This window comes from Carcharodon carcharias, chromosome 16 (genome assembly GCF_017639515.1).
Source record: "Carcharodon carcharias isolate sCarCar2 chromosome 16, sCarCar2.pri, whole genome shotgun sequence".
Lineage (NCBI taxonomy): Eukaryota > Metazoa > Chordata > Chondrichthyes > Lamniformes > Lamnidae > Carcharodon > Carcharodon carcharias.
In genome coordinates, this window is record NC_054482.1 from 17,408,731 (window position 1) to 17,433,356 (window position 24,626).

Consider the following 24,626-nt stretch of genomic DNA (forward strand, 5'->3'; position numbering starts at 1 on the left):
CGCATCTTGAGAAGACCTATGGTCCTCTCTACCACTGCCCTTGTGGAGGCATGGCTCCTATTGTAATGCTGCTCTGCCTCTGCTCTTGGGTAGTGGAAAGGTGTCATGAGCCACCTCTTCAACAGATAATCCTTGGCCCCCAGCAGCCATCCATCCAGTAAAGCTGGAGCACTGAAGAGCGTCAGGACCTGGGAGTGTCTCAGGATGTATCATGGGAGGTGCCTGGGTACCTTGCACAGACTTGCGGAATCTGCATCCTGTGATCACAAACTATCTGGATGTTTATGGAGTGGAATCCCTTCCTGTTGATGAAGGCACCTGACTCACCCGCTGGCGCCTTGATGGCCATATGTGTACAGTCTATAGCACCCTGGACGCAGAGGAACCAACAATCGCTGCAAAGCCTCTGGTTTGCTCAGCCTGGCTGGCCTCATCCATATGATAAAGAATAAAGGCCAGTACCCGCCTGAACAGAGCTTGACACAACTGTGGACAACTGATTAGGAGATTCCACACAGATCTCCCACTGACTGCTGGAAAGAGCTGGAGGCATAGAAGTTGAAGGCCACTGTGACCTTCAGAGCCACTGGCATGGGGTGTCCACCCACACAGTCGGAGCTGATCTCAGGACCAATCATCTGACAAATGGGGGTCATGGTCTTTCTTGAGAGGTGGGGAGCCTCCTTCGACATTGCACCTCAGACATATTGAGGTAGCTGCATCACCGCCTGCGAACCCTGGCAGCAGGATAGTGGCATCTTCTGCAGCCCCTTCCACCTTGGACTACCTGCTGGCCCTGCACCCCTTGTGCCTGCACATCTCCTCCCATAGATATGTCCCTCCCCTGGAAGCTGCATTGGTACACCCCGCCTCCTCTCCCTTCTGCCCCTCTCTTCCTCAGAAGAGGAGGCACCACCAGTGGCAACCACAATCCCCATTACCACTGTCTGGCACCTGGAAGGGTCCACACGGGTCCTGAAATGAAGCCTGGAAATGCTAAGAATGAAGCCCTGAGTGGAGATTAAGCTGCCAAGTACCAATAAGCAACCAACTGCAAACTATCTCCAAAACTGCTCACTACGCACACTGGCAATGCTGCTGACCCTTTTTATCCTGCCCTTGGATGAGGTTTGTGAAAATGTCAACCTGCTCCATCCCCGTTTTGACCGTGCGATGAGCAGAAAATCGCACAGGCAAGGAAAAGTCACAGGCAGTTTAACTGTTAAGGACCTTAGATGGCTTGTTAATTAATGGCGGGCGCCGCTCCAGCACCTGCATTTGCCCGCTGAGCGAAATATCGTGCGAGTGCGCGATGATGTTGGGACACTTACCTGACATCATCGCACACTGTTTTACTTCCTTTTGGGTCAGGCGCAAACCCGCAGGACTAAAAATTCTTTCCCATCATATCAGGAGATGAAACTATTGATATCAAATTCAAAGGGATTAATTCCCAGTGATGATGCATCTCCATTTAATGCTATATGCATGGAAACTTAAAGACCACATGAAGTAGGCATCACACACACACACTCCCCCCTCCGCCCCCCCCAAACACACACACACACAAACACACATGACTTTACATCAAAAGTTCCTTCTTAAGAAATTATCTGGAGCAGTTGCATTTGGAGTTGTAAAGTATATTCTTTATTTTTCATATTCAGAACCACAATCACCTCTGTAATCCACGGTAAATTGTTAGAAATTGCAGTGGGCTTCTTCAATCTTGGCGACACAACGTAAATTGTATTCAGAGAAAGCAAAATACTCAGAATGCTGGTAAAGATAACAGCAGAAAATCCTGGAAATACACCATTTCTAATTGAATACGTCCTTCAAGTTATTTCAACAGATTTCCTCCACATAACACTCATTTTTTCAGGGTAGTAATCTCAGAATTGTTGCAGTGCAGAAGGAGGCCATTTGGTCCATCGTTTCTGCACTGGCTTGAGCAACTCACTTATTTCCATTTCCCCACCTTCGCCCAGTAAAAGGCACATTCTTCCCTTTTCAGATAACAGTCGAATTCCCTTTTGAATGCCTCAATTGAACCTGCCTCCACCACATTCATAGGCAGTGTGTTCTAGACTTTAACTACTTGCTATGTGAAAAAGCTTTTCCTCGTGTTGACTTTGCTTCTTTCGCCAATTACTTAAAATCTGTCCCCTCCCATCTCAATCCTTTCACGAGTGGGGACTGTTTCTGCCTGTCAACTCTCCCCTGACTTCACGTGATGTTGAATAGGAATAAAAGAATGTAGGAGTCGGCCATTCAGCCTGTCGAGCCTGCCCAGTTATTCAACTAGATCATGGCTGATTGTCCATCTCAACGCCATTTTGCTGCACTTCCCTATATCCCTTGATATCATTGGTATCTAGAAATCTATCAATCTCTGTCTTGAACAAATTCAATGATTGAGCTTCTACAGCCCTCCGGGGTAAATAATTCCAAAGATTCACCACCTTCTGAGTGAAGAAATCCCTCCTCATCTCAGTCATAAATGGCCTGCCCCTTATTCTGCGACTGTGTCCCCTTTGTTTTAGAACCTCACCCAGGGAAACATCCTTTCTGTATCTACCCTGACTAGCCCTTTAAGAATTTTGTAGGCTTCAATGAGATTGCTTTTCATTCTTCGAAATTCTACCCTCCAACTTCTCCAATCTGTCTTCCTAAATGAAGTTCCTCATCCCTGGAACCATTCTTATGAATCCTTTCTCTAATGCTTTCACATCTTTCCTAAAGCATGGCTTGTAATGAATATTAGTAGACAGCCTATTCATAGAAATGGAGACAGAGAAGTCAGGGAAGGGAAGTGTCAGAAATGGGCCATATGAAGGGGGGTATAGGGTCAAAATTGGAAGTTGATTTTTTTCAAATTCTGGGCAAGAGCAGGAAGTGGCGTCGATACAGTCGTCAGTGTACTGAAAAAAGCACTATAGGAGGTGCCTGAGTAGGACTGTAATAAGGAATGTTCCACATCCAAAGACAGGCATTACTAGAGCCTGTGTGGGTAGCCCATTGAAATTAGTTTTCCACAGTAAATTATTCTCAATCTGGATTATTCTTTGTCCTTTTTCACAACCTAAACCTTATGACACAATGATTACTGTAATCAACTCTGTTCTGTAAAATTAAGGCAGGATAAGATTAAACTTCAAATTGAATTTAAAAAGGACTGCTTGTTAGCTGCTACCCAAGGGAAGGGGGAATAGGTAAGAAATAGATACCTCAACCTTAATGACGACTCGGTGGTTCTGGTCAGTCCTGCAGCCTTGTTCTCTCCAGATGAGATTGCAAAGTGGTAGGGAATGATTTGGGGTACTAACTGGCTGCACTTTTATATTTCCTTCTGAGATTTAGGTACATGCCTGCACCCTGGTTAGTGATGCAGAACATTGGAGCATGGGGTCTGTGCACTTATGGATGAAGAGTAAGGGGGAGGAGGCCACAGAACCCACCACCCCCCACATACAGAAACATACGCACAAAGCCATCACACGACAACGGCAAGCAACGGGTGACTCAGCTCCCGAACAATCAGTGGCGTGAAGCCGAACGCTGCTTCTTTACACCCAATAGGCGCAGTCACACTCGTAAGGCGGGTGCAGCCAGCTTCTTCCTGGGCTTCTCCGCAAAGAAGTATCTCAAAGTGGCAGCACTGCTGGAAGTTAAAATTCATGTTTATTATTTCAACAGTGAGCAGTTAAAGTGAACATGAAATGTGCTGCATAGACTATCTTCCATTAAAAAAAAGTTTGGGATTTGCCTTAAGGAATGTTACTGGGACCATGAGTTAGTGAAATCGGAACCGGATGGGAAAGGAATTGGAGTTTGAGGGGAATTAGGGTGGGGGTGGGATTGGATTTTTACTGTGTTCACAACTGGAGTGCTGTAGGGGTTGTAACTCTTTCAAGTACAAACCCGTTTCTATCTGTTTCAGATGAAGTTACATTGTTTTACAGTTTGCCATTGTGAGATTTGAACTCTTGATCTTGGGGTTACAAACCCAGTACCATAATATACATTGTTTCATAGTTTGTCATTGTGAGATTTGAACTCTTGATACTCTTTCGAGTACAAACCTGTTTCCATCTGTTTCAGATGAAGTTACATGTTTCACAGTTTGCCATTGTGAGATTTGAACTCTTGATCTTGGGGTTACAAACCCAGTACCATAACCCTCGGGATAGGAACAGGTTGAGACTGGAGTAGATTGGAATTAAGCATAAGAGCTATCCGAAGTGCTGAAAAATATAGACGGGCCACATCCCCCTGGCGAAAATTGATTCTGAAGTAAGCCTCGGGTCGTTCTTTTTTATTCATTTCGGATTTTTTTTTTTATATTTCGATTGACCCCTCAGCCACTTGTGATTCCGTTTATTTTCGCCTTTTGAGGAAATATTTGCAAGCTGACAATTGCCTCTCGCGAACTAGAGCGAAGGATTTTGTGCAGAAGGGAATGTATATTCTGAATGAAATGTACACCCCCCGGGAGTTTAATGCCAGATGTTGTGCCTGACTATGCTGCTGGATTGGCTTGTGTATTGGTCAAAGACAATGGCACCAAGTTCCGATTTTCCCAGGCAGTTCGAAATGACCGTGGCTTGAGCTGGTTTGGCGGTGACATTTTGGAAGATTCCCCCAAATGTTTACTCTGGCCGACTGACACAGTAGCATCAGGCTATTGTACGTTTTGAATCGTGCTGTTTGGCCCTTTTTAGCACCGAGCAAATGCCAGCACATTCTTCCTTTTTTGATCAGCTGGACTGTGAATCGGGGTCACATGTCGTCCCGAGGGCTCTTTGTTTTGAAGTGTGAATCTACCCGGACATTCACTGTGGAGGAGTCGAGTGCTGCAATGTAAACTTTAGAGTTGAGTTGTAGAGACAAGAATTGCCTCTGCAAAATTTTGTTTCCATAACATTGAAGCACCCGGGTTTATAGCATATGAAAAAGTCCTGAGGTTTTTTTTCAATAGCTTTTTCCTGTTTGTGATTTTATTATTTCCAATGCATAGTTTTCCATAGAACATTTTGCATCTTTCTCAGTAATGAGTGCCTGCTTGTTGCCGAATCTTCCGCGTTGCATACATCCTCTGATGCACTTTCTAATGGCCTCCAGAGGAGTGTTTCTCTCATTGAGTGGGGTGCTGTTGCTCACGACGGGGAAGGGCACGGGGGTCGTACCCCGGATTTCTGGTATGAGGCATGCCAGGTGCAACAGAGAGTTCGATTGAAGCTGTAAAGATTAAGGGTATTGAAAATTAACATAGAACGGTTACAGCACGGAAGAAGGTCAGGGTATTGAAAATTAACATAGAATGGTTACAGCACGGAAGAAGGCCATTCATCCGTCGTGTCCCTACCAGCTCTCGGTGAGAGCAACTCAGGCCCGGTCCCCAGCACTTTCTCTTGCAGCCTGCAATTTTTTTCTTCCAATCCCTGTTTGGTAGCCAGGATTGAATCTGCTACCAGCACACTCTCAGGCAGTGCATTCCAGATCCTAACCACTGACTGCATATATAAAAAAAGTTTCTCCTCATGTCTTCTCTGCTTCTTCTGCCAGTCACCTTAAATCAGTGTCTCCTGGTTCTCAGCTCTTATGCTAATTGAACAGTTTGCACTAGAGAGGGTGCAGAGAAGATTCACCATGATGTTGCTTGGGCTGGAACATTTCAGCTGTGAAGAGAGACTGGATGGCCTAGGGTTGTTTTCCTTAGAGCAGAGAAGGCTGAGGGGGAGGGGCATGGGTGTGGTTACCTGATAGAGGTTTACAAAATTATGAGGGGCATATAGGGTAGATAGGAAGAAATGTTTCCCCTTAGCGGTGGTGTCAATAACCAGGTGGCATAGATTTAAGGTAAAGGGCAGAGGGTTAAGAGGGGATTTGAGGAAAAATTTTCACCCAGAGGGTGGTTGGAATCTGGAACACACTGCCTGAGGGGGTGGTAGAGGCAGGAGCCCTCAGAACATTTAAGAAGCATTTGGGTGAGCACTTGAAACGCCATGGCATACGGGGCTATGGGTCAAGTGCTGGAAAATGGGATTAGAATAGATGTGTGTTTGATGGCCAGCATGGACACGATGAACCGAAGGGCCTGTTTCTGTGCTGTATAATTCTACGACTCTATGACTCTGACTGGACTCCTCATGACCTTAAGCACTTTTATTACATTTCCTCTCAATCTTTTCTTCTCTGAGGAGAACAATTGCAGCTTCTCCAATCTATCCATGTAACTAACTCTCTCATCCCCAGAACCATTCTTGTAAATCTGTTCTGCAGCCTCTCCAATGCCTTCACACCCTGTCCAAATTGTGGCTCCCAGCACTGGACACACTACCCCAGTTGTGGCAGAACCAGTGTTTTATAAAGGCTTACCGTAACTTTTTACCATTGTACTCTATGGCCAGAATTTTAGGGCCCTGTCACAGCAGGGATGGGGCTGGAAAATGCAGCGAGCTATTCCAAACTCCATTAACTTTGGCTGGTGTAAAATTCCACCCTATGGCTTTATTTATAAATCCCAGGATCCCATTTGCCTTATTAGTGACTTCCTCAACCTGCCTTAGCATTTTCAACAATTTGTACATAGTTACCCCCCCCCGCCCCAGCAATACTTAGTCTATTAATCAATGTAATGGTAGACAGCAAATCAGTGTAACCCTACTTAGTTGGCACTGATGAACAAATACATATTTGAGTTCAGTAACACCATTGGTGATATGTTGTTTCAAGCAACAGAACTGAAGAGAAAATCCTGAAAGTGAATCAGTTTAACAGCTGAAACAAATCGCTTGATATATTGTGGAAAAGTGGCTCTCCAGTTTGCAGAGCAGGGCAACAAGCTAAATTGGGAATCAAACTTTATAAATCATGGTGCGGTTCTGAGACGTACAGACTGTGAAGGAGATAGACTATGTGATGTGCTGCTGCACTAATGTTGGAGCCACAGCTCTATGGCGACAACAAAGGACTTCACTAGTCTTTACTTTGCTCCCTTCCATAGACTCTCTCTTTAGAGTTAATAATACGAGAGAATCAACCAAATGTAGAGAATATAGAGAGAAAGCAGAAAAGGTTAGAAAAGCTAAGAAGAGAATGGATAAGATTGACAGGTAACACAAGAAGAAACAGCAGGTACCACAAAAATACAAGAATACTTGTAGTTAAAGAAAGGGAAGGGCTGACTTGGGTTGAAAAGGGAAATCCTACAGAAGATGAAGAAATAGCAGAGACACTGAAGGCAGACAGTAAAGTTATTAAAGCACAGGAGGAGGCTATTCAAATGAATAATCAGCTTTATTTTTCAGAAAAAAGAGTGGTCGTGGTAATGAAAGGGCGCAAGAGGCGATGGTGAGGCAGCCAGATAGGATAAATGGAGGTAAGAAAGTGCTAGTGGAAAAATGAGTGGAACTCAAAGTGGAAAAGGCCCTGGGCCCTGGTGGTTTGCATTGGAGAACATTCCGGGATGTCAGAGGAAAAAAAGCCAAGGCTCTGTCCCAACCTTTCAAACATTCTCAGGTATAGAAGCTGTCTTGGAAGTCTGGGGGCTTGCCAATTTAACCCCTGTGCACAACAAAGCCAAAACAGGGTGAATTATAGACCAGTTAGCTTAATATCAGTCATGGCTAAGCTTCTGGAGACCATAAAATGACATAAAATTAATGCTTATCCAGAAGGATGACATCCAAGGCATGTGTGCTGTGCAGAAGATGGATGAGGATTCCTTGCCATCCCACCCCAGAATTTGGGCTGTAATTTCAATAGCAAAACTTGTATCTGTATAATGTTCGTAACAAACCTAAGATGTCCCAAAGCACGTTACAATTAATGGAGTACCGTTGAAGTGTAATCACTGTTGTAATATAGGAAACACAACATTTACCTGGTGGATCCCGATACTGACCTATTCCTGATTCCTAGCGGGTGATCCACTTACCTTATGCCCTCAGAGGCACTAAAATGTTAGTCTCTTTTATACTAGGTCAATATGCACAAAAGTAATTCTTGATAAATTGCCAATTACCATAATACCTCTTCCCTGTGATGATGCAATATTCTATAATATGCAGATGAGCAATGGATTCATTCTACTTTTGAGCTGTTTATTTTATGGTGCTGTTGTTAAGATGTTATGATGGAAGTCTGCTTTCTGTGACTGAGTGACATGATTTAAATCACAGCAATATTTGTTTCACTGCACTGTACATTCCAATAAGTCACAGGTTCCTTATAAGATGTAAATCAATTGACTTCTAATGTCCTACAGTTTAATGTGAAACTTATTAAATGGAACTTTAGGCATAAAGAACTTATTGGCACAGAGTGTCAGAGCTGGTTAATGAGCATTAGACTAAAGGTCCCATAAGGATGGCACGATGAATATTTTTACAGACATAGAACCCTAGAGATGGCAGCTAAATGTTGTTAAATTTAGATGGAGCAGACAGAATCAGTCAGTCCTTAAGTTAGTCAAGGTATTTGGATCTGTCAGATTGACTTGATTTTCAGTCTTCCCAACTAAAAAGTGCAACAACAAACAATAGCAGAGTGATAAGTGAATGATATTTTAAACTTGTTATATGGAGCTTGTACCTGTGTAACTTTCCAAGATCTTCATTTTGCAGCTAATGAAATACTTTTGCAATGTAATCAGTTTGTAATGTGAGAAAATATGGCTGCCAATATATGTAAGGTCCCACAGAGAGCGTCGAGATAAGGGATCAGATAATCTGTTTTACTGAAATCAGCTGTCCTTGGGATTGTTGGTGTTCCTTTTTTGTAGCATGCGGGAAGAACTGGCAAGGCCCATTCCTGAGAAAAGGATGTTGGGGTTTCTCCTCAAATGCTGAAGCTGGGTTGCTGCTCTTGTAATGGGTTTTTTGAGGGATTGCAAGGATTTTGACCCACCAGCCATGAAGGAATGGTGATCTCGTTGCAGCTGACTGCCCTTGCCTGGTTTCATTTCTATCTATTCTGCTCCCACATTGTTCCTCTCGAGTTCCCCAAGGATCTATCCTAAGCTTCCTCCTGTTTCTCATCAGCGTACTGCCCCTTGCAGAACACAATGTCAGATTCCATGTGCAACCTGATGACACCCCGTTCTACCTCATCACCGCCTCTCTCAACCCCTCCACTGCCTTCTGTTTGTCACATGCTTATTGAGCATCCAGTATTCGGTGGGCAGAAATTTTCTCCCATTATATATTGCAAAGATTAAGGCAATTGTCTTCTGTCACCACGCTCTGCCCCACCCCACCAACCATCTCTGTTCCCTAGCCACTGACACTCCCTTTCTTTCTGGCCAATATCTCAGTCTGAACCGTTCACATACTTGGTATCCGTTCTCTGTCCTCAAATCATCTCTATCACCAGGACTGCTGCTTACATCTTCATAACATGGCCCCTCTCTGCTCCACCTCAGCTCATTTGATGCTGAAATCTTCACCCACACCTTTGTTATCTCTAGAGTCAACTATTCCAATGCTCTCATGACTAACCTCCCACTTTGAACCCAGCTCAAATTTGAGCTCATGCAAAACTCTTTTGCTTATGCAATGATTTACACCAAGTTCCATTCACCCATCATCCCTGTGCTCATTGGCCTACATTCCAGTCCAGCAACACCTCAATTTTAATGCCATGTTTATTGTTTCCAAATCCCTCATGGCTTGGCTCCTGTCATCCGTGAAACCCCCTCCAACTCTACAAATTTCCGAGACCCCGAGAATTGGCTTCTCCAATTCTTGTTCCTTGCTGATCCCTGATTTTCACTGCTCCACTATTGACAGCCATGCCTTCAGCTGCCTAGGCCCTAAGCTCTGGAATCTTCTTCCTAAGCCTTTCTGGCACTTGACCTCACTCCCCTTTTATTGATCTGATCCAATGTCTCCTTATGTAACTCAGCATTGAATTTTCAGTGGAACTACTGAGCTCTTGCTAGGCCATTTCAAAGGGCTGTTAAGAGCCAAATCTATTGCTGTGGGTTTGGAGTCACATGTAGGCCAGACTGCGTAAGGTTGGCAGATTCTCTTCTCTAAAGGGCATGAATGAATCAGATGGGTTTTCACACGAATCCAGTGGTTTCATGGTTACCATTTTACTAAGATTAGCTTTTTAATTCCAGATTAATTAATTAAATTTAAACTCTACCAGCTGGCCTGATGGGATTTGAACATGTATGGAGCATTAGTTCACGTCTCGGGATTACTAACCCAGTAACATTACCCCAGCCTCGCTGTTCCACTTTCTCAAGGGCACTTAGGGATGAGGGACAATTTCTGGCGATGCCAGTGATGATCACGTCTCATGGAAAAGAAGAAAACAGATAAACTGCATTTGATAACGTTGCTGAGATGTCTCACTTAAAGGTGCCACATAAATTCAAAATGTTGCATGTCTCTAAGTCAGGACGGTGTATGACTGGGTGAAGAATTTGGAGATGACGGTACTCTGAAGTTTCTAATGCTCTTGTCCAAAGTCATATTGTGAATGGCGCTGGTGAACAGTCACAGTACATCCTGTATTCTGCACTACATGCAGTACATGTGGAGCCACAATTTAGTCACAGTTTTACAGCTACACTTTGCCAGTGCTGGAGTGATGGATATTGAAATCATTTACAGGGAGTACACTGTAGCAGAAACTTCTGTGCTAGATGGTGTTGAGTTTATTGAATGTTCTTGCAGTTGCACCCATTCAGTCAAGTGGTGGGTATTTGATTACACTCCTACCGTGAGCTTTGTGAGGTATGTAGGTAAACCACTCTTCACAAAGTTCTCAGCTTCGGTCCTGCTAATAGAGCCATGGTGTCAATATATTTAGTCTAATTTATTTGTGAAAGGTGACCTCCAAAAAATATTGATGCTGAGGGCACTTTATTGGTGCAAATGTGGCCTACCATTTGTTAACCTAAGACAGCACCTTCCAAACCCATAACTATTACCATCTAGATGGGCAAGGGCAGCAGATACATGGGAACACCACCACTGGGAAGTTTCCCTCCAAGTCACTCAACATCCTAACTTGGAAATATATCGCCATTCCTTCACTGTCGCTGGGTCAAAATCCTGGAACTCCCTCCCTTACAGCACTATGGGTGTACCTAGATCACATGGACTGCAGCAGTTCAAGAAGGCAGCTCACCACCACCTTCTCAAGGGCAGTTAGGGATGGGCAATAAATGCTGGCCTAGCCATCGAAGCCCACATCTCATAAATGAATTGAAAAAAAATCTTGAGCCCAGATGTTGCCCAGGTCTTTCTGTGGGCTGCTTCATTCTTGATGGGTTATAATCTTTAAAATTATCGACCTGAATGGAGTTGGTACATTTGGTGACCACTTTCATGCCTTCGGAGATGGCGTGTTTTGCCAGTTCCCCTGGCAGCATGAGGTGGACGGCGTTCTGGATCTCCCTGACCAAGATGGTGTGGCACTTGCTGTAGTGAATGAGGCATGAAACCACGGAGGCAATGCACACAAAAATGTCGACAGTGAAGGAATTCATAACACTCTTGGCCTTGGATGAGATCCTGGTGGAAAGGTGGACCTGGGTCAGCACCCTGTACATGTAAATAAATTAGCTCTGCTTGCGAGATTTCCTCCACTTCCTGGGTGGCTTCTTGGTTTATAGATGGAGCTGAACAGTTTGCAATTGTCAGCAAACAGCGCTACTTCTGATGTCATAACGAAGTGAAGGTTATCGATGAAGCAGCTGTAAATGGTTGGGATGACGGTACTGCCATGGCAACCAAGAGCAGTGACATCCCAGAGCTGCAATGATTGGCCTGCAATCACCATGAGTCATTCCCTGGGTCATAAAAACAGAAAATTCTGGAAATACTCAGCAGGTCCGGTGACCCTTCATCAGAGTTGGGAGTGCTTAGTGAGGTAACAGTTGTTAAGCCAGGAAAGTAAATGGAAGGAAGGAAAAAGGGAAGATCTATGATGGGGTGGAAGGCAGGAGAGATTAAATGACAAAAGGGATGATAGTGAAAGACAAAAAGAGATAGCAATGGGACGTAGAGACAAAAATGTGTTCAGAGGAGTTTTAAATTGGACGGCAGGATCACCACCAACAGCTGCTGTCCAAAAAAATGGGTCAAAGGCTTTGATCTGAAATTGTTGAGCTCAATGTTTAGTCCAGAGGGCTATGCAAAATCTAAATGAAAGATGGGCACTGTTCCTCGGGCCTACACTGAGCTTTACTGGAAAAGTGCAGGAGGCAGAGGACAGAAAGATTAGAGTGAATGGGGTGGAGAATTAAAAGGTCAGGAAGCTGGAAGCTTAGGGCCATGCTAGCTTGTATATTGGATATGAACCTGATCACTAGAATTGTAAAGGCCTCCAGGATTTTCCCAGAGTGTCAAGAAATTAAGGATGAATTTTCAATTTGTAAGCTGCCTGGGAGAAAAATCATAGGGGCATTAATAATGATGTGTTTTAGCAATTTCTTTGAACACTCTCATTAATTAGCTGTAAAATTGTTGGAAGTGAGGTAAAGGCTGTTTAGCTGATAGAGAAGGAGACTGTGGGGGGATGGGATGGTGGTGCTGTGGGCTCTGGTGTGGAAACATTTAATTTTTAATGCCCCTATGATTTTTTTCTCCCAGGTTGCTTACAGTGCTCGGTCAACGCAGTGCTCATGCTCTGCATGGACTCCTCCATCACAGAGACCATGGCACGCAGACCTTCATGGATCTTCGCCAGATTTCCCTTGCCATTTAGCATCTGGCGCATAATGGATGACTTCAGAGGCTCATCATCAGCCTTCAACTGCATTGTCCTGGTCCCAAGCAGTCCTTTGACTGCCGGCACCCTGGGCGCTCTCTGCCTCTGCTTTTACCTCAAGTGAGTGTGAAGTGCCCTCACCAATGTGCACCGAGAAACTAGCCACCGCTCTAATGACCACTGAGGCGCTGATATCTGTGCTGGTACCTGCTTCAAAGAGCAGGTGTGACACAGGTGAAAATGACAGCCGGTGGTCCTTCACTGTCAGGGGTGGCCTTTAGAGATCTGCAGATCGGATGCCTGCTGGTGAACCTAAAAGGGAGAACAAGGACATGTCATTAGTTAAAGTCATCAGACTGTCACTGTGCATGCCAGGTACCCGGGTGAGACAATGGTGATCTGCATCATAGTGCCATCACCTTTCAAAGATCAATGGGGACTCCAGGTTTGAGGCTCACATCAATGAAGGGACTAAACTAGAATGGTTGCACAATCTGAAACTCTCACCTCTGTGCACTGTGCTCTTAATTTCATCTGGCACCCCCGCCTCTCCATGCCCGGTTGCACAGGGAGCGTGCCGGCTCTCCAGTTCTAGGGCGTCCTGTTCGAACCTGGTGAGCAGCAGCAGGTTGGGCGGGCCTCTGCCTATACATGCCCTCTCAGCTTGGATACAGCTTGTCTTCTCTAGAAAAGACAGAGGAGCATTGATTAGACCACTCTCTACCTTCAGTGCCATTGCAGCCTGGCCAACCCCAGCGGAGGAACACCTCCAAGGGCACATCCAATTTGTGGCCCTTGAGTCGCAAGCACTCAGCCCAAGCAGCCAGAGCTCACCCCCTTGGCCAGCTCCGGCGTGATTGACAGTTGGAACTCAGACTCTAGCACCCCTGAGGTCCATGGGGTTACGGCCACACCTTAACACTGAGGCACACTGATCCATGCTAACATGGTACTCACCCTTCCTGAGTGCAGCGGGCCACTGAAGTGCTTCTGGCACTGTAGCTGTGTGCGTTGCACCACGTCTTGGCTGCTCGCCTGGGCTGCCACCTCCTCCCATGCCCTTTTGGTGAGTTGCGTTGGCCTCCTCCTCCCGTCTCTGGGAATAAGGGTGTCCCTCCTGGCAGTTACCTCCTCCAGGAGACCAGGGAGGCACTCACCAAAGAAGTGGGGAGTTGGGTGCCTAACCGACCTGCCCTCCCGCCTGGCGTTTGCAGCTGCACTTGATTCCATTGGTACAACGGCAGCCAGACGTCCTTCCCTGGCAGCATTTCTGGGGCTGGCTAGGCCATTTTTAAACTGGCCGTTAGGTCACCATTGGGTCGGCCCTTCCTGGCCAGTGCAGAGCCGCGTTTCATGCTGGGTGGGCCTTAATTGGCCCACCAGTGTGAAAGCACGGTCAGGGCCCGATCGCAGGCGGTGGTTGGTTTCGAGGCCACTCTGGGCCCACCCACTGCGCCCACCCGACAAGGGAAAAATTCTGCCCTTTGTGTCACACTTTTTAAACTCACATCTTCGTTATGCTCAGGTCTGGTCTGACACTCGGCTCATTTCCATTTCTAGAGAAAATTGGGATGAGGTTTGATGAAATCTGAGATTGCATTATTGTTGAGTCGGTGTTGCTTGATGTCAATGTCAATTGCACCTTCCATCACTTTACTGACGATTGGAAAGAAACTGATATGTTGCTAATTGGCCAGGTGAGATTTGCTCTTTCTTTCATGGATAGAGTGTGATTTTTCACGTTGTCAGAGAGATGCCAGTGTCCCAGTTGCATTGGAATAGCTTGACTAATGGGTACAATTCTATCTCATGTACAGGTCTTCAGCACAACAGCTGTGTTGTTTTCAGGTCCATATTCTTAATTGCATTCAATGCATTCAGCTTTTTCTTAAATACGTGAAGTGAACTGAATTGACTGGACACTGGCATGCATTATAGTGGATACTTCAGGAGGAGGCTAGTGAAATTGCCCATTTAACACTTTTTGCTGATTACATTTACAAGCACTTCAGCCTTGTCTCTTGCACTACGTGCTGAACTCCTCTACAGGTGAAGATAGGAATTTACATTGAGCCATTTCTTTTCATTATTTACCAGATTACCCCATCACCATTCTCAACTGGATGTAAAACGGCCATAGAACATTTCTCTGATCACTTGGTTGTGAAATCATGTAGATCTATCTATAGTTGTTCTCTGTATCAAATGCTTTACCACTTAACTTCTATTTGAGATGGCTCCTGGGCAGTTGGTTCCTTCTGTTCTTGGCCATCTACAGCCATTCTTTGCCTATTCTGCCCTCAGTGCCTCTCTTCTGTTTATGTTCTTCTGACTCTAATAATGGATGAATTTTAGCCTTATTTTGTTAACTACTGTCTATTCCCTCATCATACCTGCCCTCTGCCTTCTTTGGTGAGTGCTGGATTATTTTTGAATTTGACTTCAAATTCTTGGACTTCTCTATGCACGTCTTTGAGCACCAAGACTACGCTTTTGGAATGGTTCACACTGGTTTACACCATAAACCACAGCCTGCCCTACCGGATCTACAGCTTTATCAACTTCAGCTACAGTCTCGTTCCTGGCCAGAGTCCTTCTCTCCTGAAGTGCAATATATTTCTCCACCACGTCACGATATTATTGTTAACTCCAATTTGGCCATCATCTTTCTACCCTGAAACCAGTTCCGCACACGTCTTGGATCTTCAATCCAATGGAACTACATCCAACAATGTGTTCTCCAATAATTTACCTTTCAAATAGCTTCTGGACTTCACTTGTCTGCTACACCAGTCTCCGAACTTCAACAATAGTTTGTCAATGCTCCATGCTCATTCCACTCTACATATGTCAGCTATATCCCTCCATGGGATTTCTGATTTTAACTCTGGATTCTCTTTATTATCCTTCCTCTATTCCCCATTCGTGACCGGGACATATGTCCTAATAATTGCTATGTATCCAGGTCTCTGTAACTCCAGTTTTCCCCATGTCCATTTGCGTGCACATCTTGTTTGTCATTCCAAACCCGTGCCCCTTCACTTCCATTTCCGCTTCTCTTTTACCACAGTTTTTACTCCTTTTCTCTTTACCCCTCCTTGAACCCTCTCTCCTCTCATCATTTCACCTTTCATTTCTCCTGTCCTCCAAATGGCTGCCCCCAACCCTTCAGCACTCCTTGATCTTCCTACTCTCCTTCTGCCATCTCAGGCTTGACGCTCTTAGATAAGCCTGCAGCTTCCCTCTGTACTTTTTTTGGCATCCTCTGAAGGGCCCAGTGAGATACTCGTCGCTGCCTCGAGCTGCCCCATCCCAATCTATCACCAAACTTCCCATCCAGTGCACTGATGGGAGCTAATCTTGCTAATCTTCTCCCTTGCCAACTCACCCCTCCCAGTTTTGATCCTGTGTACTCTGCCAGTGGCTCAGCTCTTACCGCCCCTTGCTGCATCTCCCTTCAGAATTCTCATTCATTTGCGAACAAGGCTCTTGAAATCTACATGTTTACTGTGTTTGATCACATAACATCATGGCCTTGAAGGAAACTTGGCTGAGGGGAGATGACACCTTTCTCCTGACTGAAATCTCTCTGCTTGGCAATATCTTTCAACACATGCCCTACCCAGCCTACCGTGGTAGCGATGTGGCTCTTATCGTCAAATGATACCTTGGTTGGTCTGCTTACTCCTCTGTTATTTTCTCCTCCTTTATGCATCTCACCATGTTCCACCCCTGCCACATTTCATTTAAAATCCTTATTCCCTATCGTGCATCCAAACAAACCAGGCCTGTTTTCTCAGAGTTATCTTCCATGCTTTCCTCCTCCAGCTTCTGCTTTGAGTGACTTCTCATATTTGGTGATTTCATCATATTTTCTCTGCTTAGAATTTACTACCCTCTTATGCTTTCTTAATCTTTCCATTCCTATAAATTCCCTAACCCATATTCAAGGCCAGCCTCTTCACTTTGCCATTTCATGTGGTGTCTCTACTCCCATAGTATCAATCATAGACATGGCCATCTCTGATCATTTCCTTGCATTGCTCTTCATCTTCATCCCATTTCCTGCTCTAAACCTTCATTCATTCTCTGCCCACACCTGGAAAAAGCTCTTTACCAAATCACTTTGCTACACGGATCATCTTCCATTAAGCGATCACCTCTGTGCTCGCTGATCTACTCTGGCTTCAAAATAGCTACATCTCGATTTTAAAATTCTCAACCTTGTTTCCAAATCTCTCTATGGTCTCATCTCTCTCTATCTCTGTAATATCCTCCAACCCCACAACCCTCTAAGAAAATTGTACTCAGCCAATTTTGGTCTCTTGGGCATCTCAGATTTTAATCCCTCCAGCATGGGCGGCCATGCCTTTAGCTGCCAAGGCCCTACACCCTGGAATTCTCTTCCTAAAGCTCTCCGCCTCTCTGTCTCTTTTTTCTCCATTAAAATATTCCATACAATCTATCTCTTTGATCAAGCTTTTGGTCATCTGCCTTATTATCTCCTTACGTGACTCAGTATCATATTTTGTTTTAGAATTCCCTTATGAAGCACCTTTATTTTATTGTGCTAAAGGAGCTATAAATACAAATTGTTGCTGCTGTTGTTAACAGGGCCCTGAGAGCCAACTAAACATTGTAGGTGGTAAGGAAACCTATGGGATTTTATCATAATCTGGCAGTTTTGGTGATCAATTTGTCAGGTACTAACTCATCAATTGCCAGACTCACTGCATTTCATTACTTAGCATGCAGGGATTTAAACTGTTGATGCCTTGAGCTGCTGGCCTAATAAGATAACACTGCTGTGCCCTTTGGGAAGAAATATCCTGACTTGCAGGTCTCAGGAACCTGTTCAGTGGTGAGTGCATTTCATTGTCAGCCAGACAGGATTGGTATGAATTCCAAAATATTGGGGGTGAAATTAGAATTGTGTGGTTTTGTAAAAGGCCAATTGTAAGCCTGCAACTTATCTTAAACATGCCTGATTTTCACTTCAATTGACTTATGGAAAAGGGATAAAAGCGAAATACTGTGGATGCTGGAAATCTGAAATAAAAACAGAAAATGCTGGAAAAACTCAGCAGGTCTGACAGCATCTGTGGAGAGAGAAACAGAGTTAACGTTTCAAGTCCTTATGGGGTCACACAGACTCGCAACGTTAACTCTGTTTCTCTCTCCACAGTTGCCATCAGACCTGCTGAATTTTTCCATCATTTTCTGTTTTTATTATGAAAAAGGGAGCTGGGAAAGGTGTAGAAGAGACAGAAAATTCAAAATCGCTTGAATCGGCAACGACCTCAGCACCTGAACTTGCCACAGACTGCTTTTATCTTCTGCTGTTTGAGAAGGCAAGGTGACAGGAGAACAGGCTGCTCACTCTGGCATTGATGCTTAAATCGTGCGTCCGGTGTCCATGTAGATCAGTTATGATCTTACTAATACTGGTTTCGACTGTCTTTCAGTGTGCAAGCATGAGGCATTGGCAATATGGCATCATCAACACCTGACATCACAACTAAAGTGTCCAGGGACTCCCTTCTGCAGCCAAGGCATTGTCTCATTGTGATGAAGAGTCACACTGATTTGGATAAGTGTTTCAAATGAAGACCCATAGACAGACACCAGTCAGATAAGCTGGGGAAACAATAGTTCAGCACCCTGTTGGCATTCTGTAGGTTCTGTTCCCTCTGTGACACCCTGGTCCACTCTTCCATCACCCCCAACTCCTCATCCCCTTCCCATGGCACCTTCCCATGCAATTGCAGAAGGTGCAACACCTGCTACTTTACCCCCTCACCGTCCCAGGCCCCAAACACTCCTTTCAGCGCTTCACTTGCACCTCCTTCAATTTGGTCTACTGTATTCACTGCTCCCAATACGGTCTCCTCTACACTGAGGAGACTAAACGCAGGCTGAGTGACCATTTTGCAGAACACCTTCGGTCTGTTCGCAAGCATGACCCAGACCTCCCTGTCGCTTGTCATTTCAACACACCACCCTGCTCTCATGCCCACATATCCATCCTTGGCCTGCTGCATTGTTCCAGTGAAGCCCAACTCAAGCTGGAGGAACAGCACCTCATCTTCCGACTAGGCACCTTACAGCCTTCCGGACTGAATATTGAATTCAACAACTTCAGACTATGAACTCCTTCCTCCATCTTGACCCCTTTTTATTCAATTTTTAAAATCTATTTTTATTTTTATTTCTTGTCTATTATTTATTTATTTATTTAAAAAATCCTTTTTCCCCAACCAACCCCACCCCCCCACTCCCTTACCGAGCCATCTGTCACTTGTTCCATATTGTGCTTTCACAGAATGTTTGCACTTGTTCCGCTATTAACATATTCTGCTATCTTACTTTACGTCACTATTAGCACCTTGTTCAGTCTTTACCACTATGGTTAACACTCTTTTGTCTTGTGCCCATGACATCTCCTTAGCTCCTACCCATCCCTGGCCTTCTATCTTGCTCCACCAGCTCCACCCCCTCTCAAACAGCATAAAATCCATCACATTTCTACTTCTCTTTAGCTTTGAAGAACAGTCACATGCACTCGAAACATTAACTCTGTTTCCCTCTGCACAGTTGCTGCCAGACCTGCTGACGTTTCCCAGCATCTTCTGTTTTTAGTTCAATAATTTTGTTCTGAAGTGGCTGTTCACAAGATGAACCCTGTGTGTCAGTCACCAACAGCATTGGGGATGATTTCAAGCAGCTTAGACTTCTAATAGGATCATGCTGAGGGACCTCATCAAATGTTAAGCTTTCTTTACTCTTTGAAATGCTGACTGAACCCACCTGGGGGGCTGCGGAGTTTACTGCTTCACAGTTATCACGTTTTATACAGCTCTTACCAGTCTGCTGAGTACAAAACTGATCGTCCCTAAGTTATCCAGAGATGTTGCCGTAGGCACATCCTGGGATCAATTTGTGACAAAGCCCTTGCCGAGGAAAATTTATCAGTTAAAATGAATCACTGAAGCAGCAAGATAGTTGGAGAAGTTAGGACTGTTTTCCTCAGAGAAAGGAAGGCTGAGAGGAGATTTGATAGAGGTGTTAAAAATCCATGGGGAATCTAGAGAAAGGGAAAAATTGTTCTCCCACATGAAAGGAACAAGAACGAGAGGTCACAGCTTTAAAGTAATGGGCAAAAGAAGCAAAAGTGACTTGAGGAAAAGCTTTTTCATGCAGCGATTGTTTAAGGTCTGGAATGCATTGCCTTAGAGTGTGGTGGAGGCAAATTCAACAGAAGCATTCAAAAGGGAATTAGACTTATCTGAAGAGGAAGAATGTGTAAGGTTACGGGGAGAAGGCAGGGGAATGGCACTAAGTGAATTGGTCATTTGGAGAGCAGGTGCAGGCACAATGGGTGGAATGGCCTCCTTCTGCATTGTAACAATTCTGTGATTCAGTCACCCTTGTGAAGACTAAGCAGAAGGGGACAGTTTATCAGTTTTGTTGTTCTCTAGAATGGCTGTAAATCCTCCACTCATCCATTAGGATAAGTAATGCAGGAAGTGATTTTTAGCATTCTCATTTTTTAGTACCACTCAAAATTAATTGTTCACTTGGTGTCCCATGAATATATTTGAGCCAATCAAGTGTAAATGAGGTATATACTTTACAAGTGTGACGCTTGCAAGTGTGAAGAACACACCACATATAAAGGTTAATATAATGAGATATAAAAATTAGATTGCACCATTTATTGGAGGAGGAGGTTACGATTGGCAGCCTGCCTGCGCCAGTCCTGTTGAAGGTGGCTAGCATGCAAATTTTGTGCTGCCACCTCTAGGAGCATTGAGCTGAGTGGCTCCTGTATTGCTGGCTGCTTCTGCACTCTGAGGGGAGCCAAGCAGCATTGTACTAATAACACATGGTGCAACCAGCCTTCTGTTCTGAAAGGCGGCCTGTCCCTCTGAAGGAGAAACTGTACTGAATGACAAGAGGCTACTGCTGAATTCTATTGTTACAGTCCTAAATAACGAAAATAGAATAACAGAGCTGAGAGGGGATTCCAAGTCTTGGAGGCATAAATAGTGGAGGTGAACAGGAGAGAGAAATTATGGCCTGTAACTTCCATGGAGTGGCAATCACAGTTGGATAGTCCTAGTTACTTATCCTGAAATGCAGCTGCACCTTTCTTGCCTGACCTTCCAACTCGGGTCAGGTGAGAGTAATGCAGAACAGTGGGTTCCCAATGCCTTGTGTCGAGGGCAGCTGAGTCAAAGATAAGGAAGACACAGCACTTTTTATGGCACTAGCTGATGTTAAGCAGGTAAGTTTGAAGGTCTGGGCACTTTGAAAAGCCAAGAAGAAGGTAACTTTGTAAGATAAGTGGGTAGGATTGGGGTGAGGGGGCTGTGGTGGCCAGGGGTGGTCAGGGCAGTACATGGGGGTCAGAGGGCATAGTCATTGAGGTTTGGTCAGTGGGGTGGTGAGTGGTCAAGTGATGAGTGGGGGGGTGTGTCAGGTGGTTTGTCGGGGGGTGGTCAGTGTGGGTAGTTGTGGGCTGGGGGGAGCAGTTGGTGGGTGGGTAGGATAATTGGGTGGTCATTGGGGATGGTGGTCAGTGGGGGGATGATTGGGTGGGCAGTGGGGGGAATGGTCAATGGGGGCTGCAGGAGACAAGGCTGCTTCCACTTCCTCCATGCATCATTCTCCCAGCCTACGATAGAACCTGTGGCATCTGGTTCTATTGAGATCATTGAAGATTACAGTCTATTCCTGCTTTTAGACCCTTCTCCTCTCCCAGCTAACCCTTACCCTGCTATCTGGCATGATGAGCAAAATGCAGATGGCATCACCATGGACCTCTTGTTTCCCACCCTATCCCCACCCCCCCCCCCCCCCCCCCCCCCCCCCCCCCCCACCGCCTTTCCCTCACTCCAATATTCCTCCCCTGATTTCCTGCTTTCAGAGACCCAGGGAGCACAGTAGACCCAGGAAGGAGGGAGAGAAAGCAATACTGATGAAGACGCTTTGTCACTTGATCTGATTCTTGAAGCCAACAGCTCAGATACTAGCATAACATGTACCTTAGATGCTAGTATAGAGCTGGGATCAGTACGTGATCAGTCACTGGGCATGAGTGGTCTGCAGCCAGGCTGGGGGGGGTAAAGGATGGTTCATGTGCCAGCTCATCGGAAGGCAAGGTGGTGGACAAGCACTGCTGCTGAGAGTTCAGATGAGGAGCACAATGGAATGGCATATAGGAGAGAGCGGAATGGCATACGCACTGAGATTCTGGGTGCATTGGCTGGCCAATCAAATAGTCTCCTATCACCGTATCTGAATGCATGTAGCATTTGTAAGAAAATGGATGAATTGTTAGCACAAATAGAAATAAGTATGTAGGATCTGATAGCCAGTACAGAAATATGGTTACAAGATGACCAGGGCTGGGACCTGAATATTGAAGGGCATTTGACATTTCAAAGAGACAAGAAACAAGGAAAATGTGGTTGGGTAGCTCTGTTATTTAAGGATGTCATTAGTACAGCAGTGAAAGATGACCTTAGCTCAAAAAAGCATGATGTTGAATCAGTTTGGGTGGGGATAAGAAATAGAAATAAGAAATAACTCAAGCTCTTGTCCGTCTTCTAGAGAGTGAGTCTGGGGAATTGATAATGGAAAACAAGGAAATGCCAGAGGCATTGAACAGGTATTTTGTGTATGTCTTCACTGTAGAAGACTTAGAAAACTTCCCAAAAATACTTTATAATCAAGAGGTGAATAGAACATAGGAACTTAAAACAATCACCATCGCCAGGGGAAAGATGTTGGTAAAACTATTAGACCTAAAGGCTGACAAGCCCTTGAAAACAGATGGCCTGCATCCTAGCATCTTAAATTAATTGGCTGCAGAGATAGTAGAGGCATTGGTTATAATCTTCCAAATTTCCTTAGATTCTGGGAGGGTCCCAGCAGATTAGAAAATAGCAAATGTTGTGCCTTTACTCAAGAAAGGAAGGAGATAGAAAGCAAGAAACTGTAGGGCAGTTAACCTAACATTTTTCATAGGAAAATTGCTAGAATCCATTATTAAGGTGGTTATATTAGGATAGTTAATGCTTAGAAAATAATAACAGGACAAACATGGTTTTGTGAAAAAGAAATCATGTTCAACTAATTTATTACAGTTCTTTGAGGAAGTAACAAACAAGGTGGATAAAGGGGAACCTGTGAATATAGGGTACTTGGATTTCAAAAAGGCATTTGATAAGGTGCCACATCAGAGGTTCTACACTAGATACAAGCTCATGGTGTGGTGATGGTGTGGGGAGAAGGGCAACGGTGGTGGTGGGGTAACAGATTAGCATGGGTAAAGGATTGGCTAGCTAACAGGAAGCATAGTGTAGAGAGTAATGGGTCTTTTTTGGGTTGGTAAGCTGTAACTAATGGAGTGCCACAGGGATCAGTGCTGCGGCTTCAACTATTTACAATCTATATCAATGGCTTGGATGAAGGGACTGAATGTATGGTAGCTAAATTTGCCGATGACACTAAGATAAAGCTGTCAAGAGCAGGTAAAGAGTCTGGAAAAGAATGTAGATAGGTTAAACCAGTGGGCAAAAACTTGGCAGATGGACTTAGGGGGGGAAAATATGAACATGTCCAACTTGACGGGAAGAATAGAAAAGCAGTATACTATTTATATGGAGAAAGATTGCAGAACTTGGTGGTGCAGAGGGATCTGGGTGTCCTGGTACATGAATCACAGATGCAGGTACAACAAGTGATTAGGAAGGGATATGGAATATTGGCATTTATTGCAAGCGGAATATAAAAGTAGGGAAGTTTTACTGCAGTGTGCAGGACCTTGGTGAGATCACAGCTGGAGTAGTTTGCAGTTTTGGTCTCTTTATTTAAAAAAGGATACAATTGTATTAGAAGCAGTTCAGAGAAGATTCACTTGACTCATTCCTAGGATGAAGGGCTTACCTTATGAAGAAAGGTTGAACAGGTTGGACCTGTACCCATTGGAGTTTAGAAGAATGAGAGGTGATTTGATTGAAATATTTAAGATCCTGAGGGGACTTGATATGCTGGATACCATCAGGATATTTCCTCTAGTGGGGCAGACTAAAACTAGGGGACATAGTTTAAGAATACTAGGTCTCCCTTTTAAGATTCTGATAAGGAAATATTTGTCTCTCAAAATATCATTAGCCTGTGGAATTCTCTTCCCCGGAAAGCAGTGGAGGCTGGGTCATTAAATTTATTCAAGACTGAGTTAGATTTTTGATAGACAAGAGAGATGAGGGTTATGGACGGCAGGCAGGAATGTGAAGTTGAGGCCACAGCCAGATCAATCATGATGTTATCCAATTGAGGAGCAGGTTCAAAGGGCTGAATGACCTACTCCTGCTCATAATTCCTATGTTCTTATGTTCTCTCCACAGCCTCTGCTCCATCATCCTATTGTACTGCAGATCCAGAGGCATTGCCACTGCACACCACTTTGTGTGGACAGATCAACGACTTCCTCAGCTCTTTCAGTGAGGATCCTACAACATTCTCCATCAAATCCAGCGACTCACCACAACCCCTCCAAAAACACGCCACAATATTTTCAACTAGCAATTTCAGGAGCTCTTCCAAATGACCTTACCTCCAATTTGTGCCTGGCCCTTTAAATAAAACTAGTGCAATGCTCCTCTTGTAGTTGAACATTGATCTTTTGTAAGTGACAAGCAAATTCCTCTAATGGGCCTTCCTGAACCCAATTTGGTAAATGGACATCACTTTAACTCGCTGAGCTACATGACGCCATGATCTCATGTGCATTCGGTGCTCTCAGGGCAGACCTGCGCAAATGCCCTTTTCAATGTGTTGTGCTGCACATGCCTTGCCAAAAGTGGGTGGCCCCAGGAGTAATAGCC

General features: G+C 44.7%; 1 long non-coding RNA gene across 2 annotated transcripts in view; it reads left to right on the forward strand.

Annotated features, from left to right (window-relative positions):
• LOC121289312 overlaps positions 1-24,400 on the forward strand; it is a 41,965-nt gene extending 17,565 nt beyond the window's left edge. The window contains exons 1-2 of one of the 2 annotated variants that reach the window (XR_005945534.1): positions 7,308-7,384; positions 24,147-24,400. This is a non-coding gene — a long non-coding RNA (uncharacterized LOC121289312). Of the gene's footprint in view, positions 1-7,307; positions 7,385-24,146 lie in introns of those variants that run through there. The other variant, XR_005945535.1, reaches the window with a different exon arrangement.
• Positions 24,401-24,626: the final 226 nt, after the last annotated feature.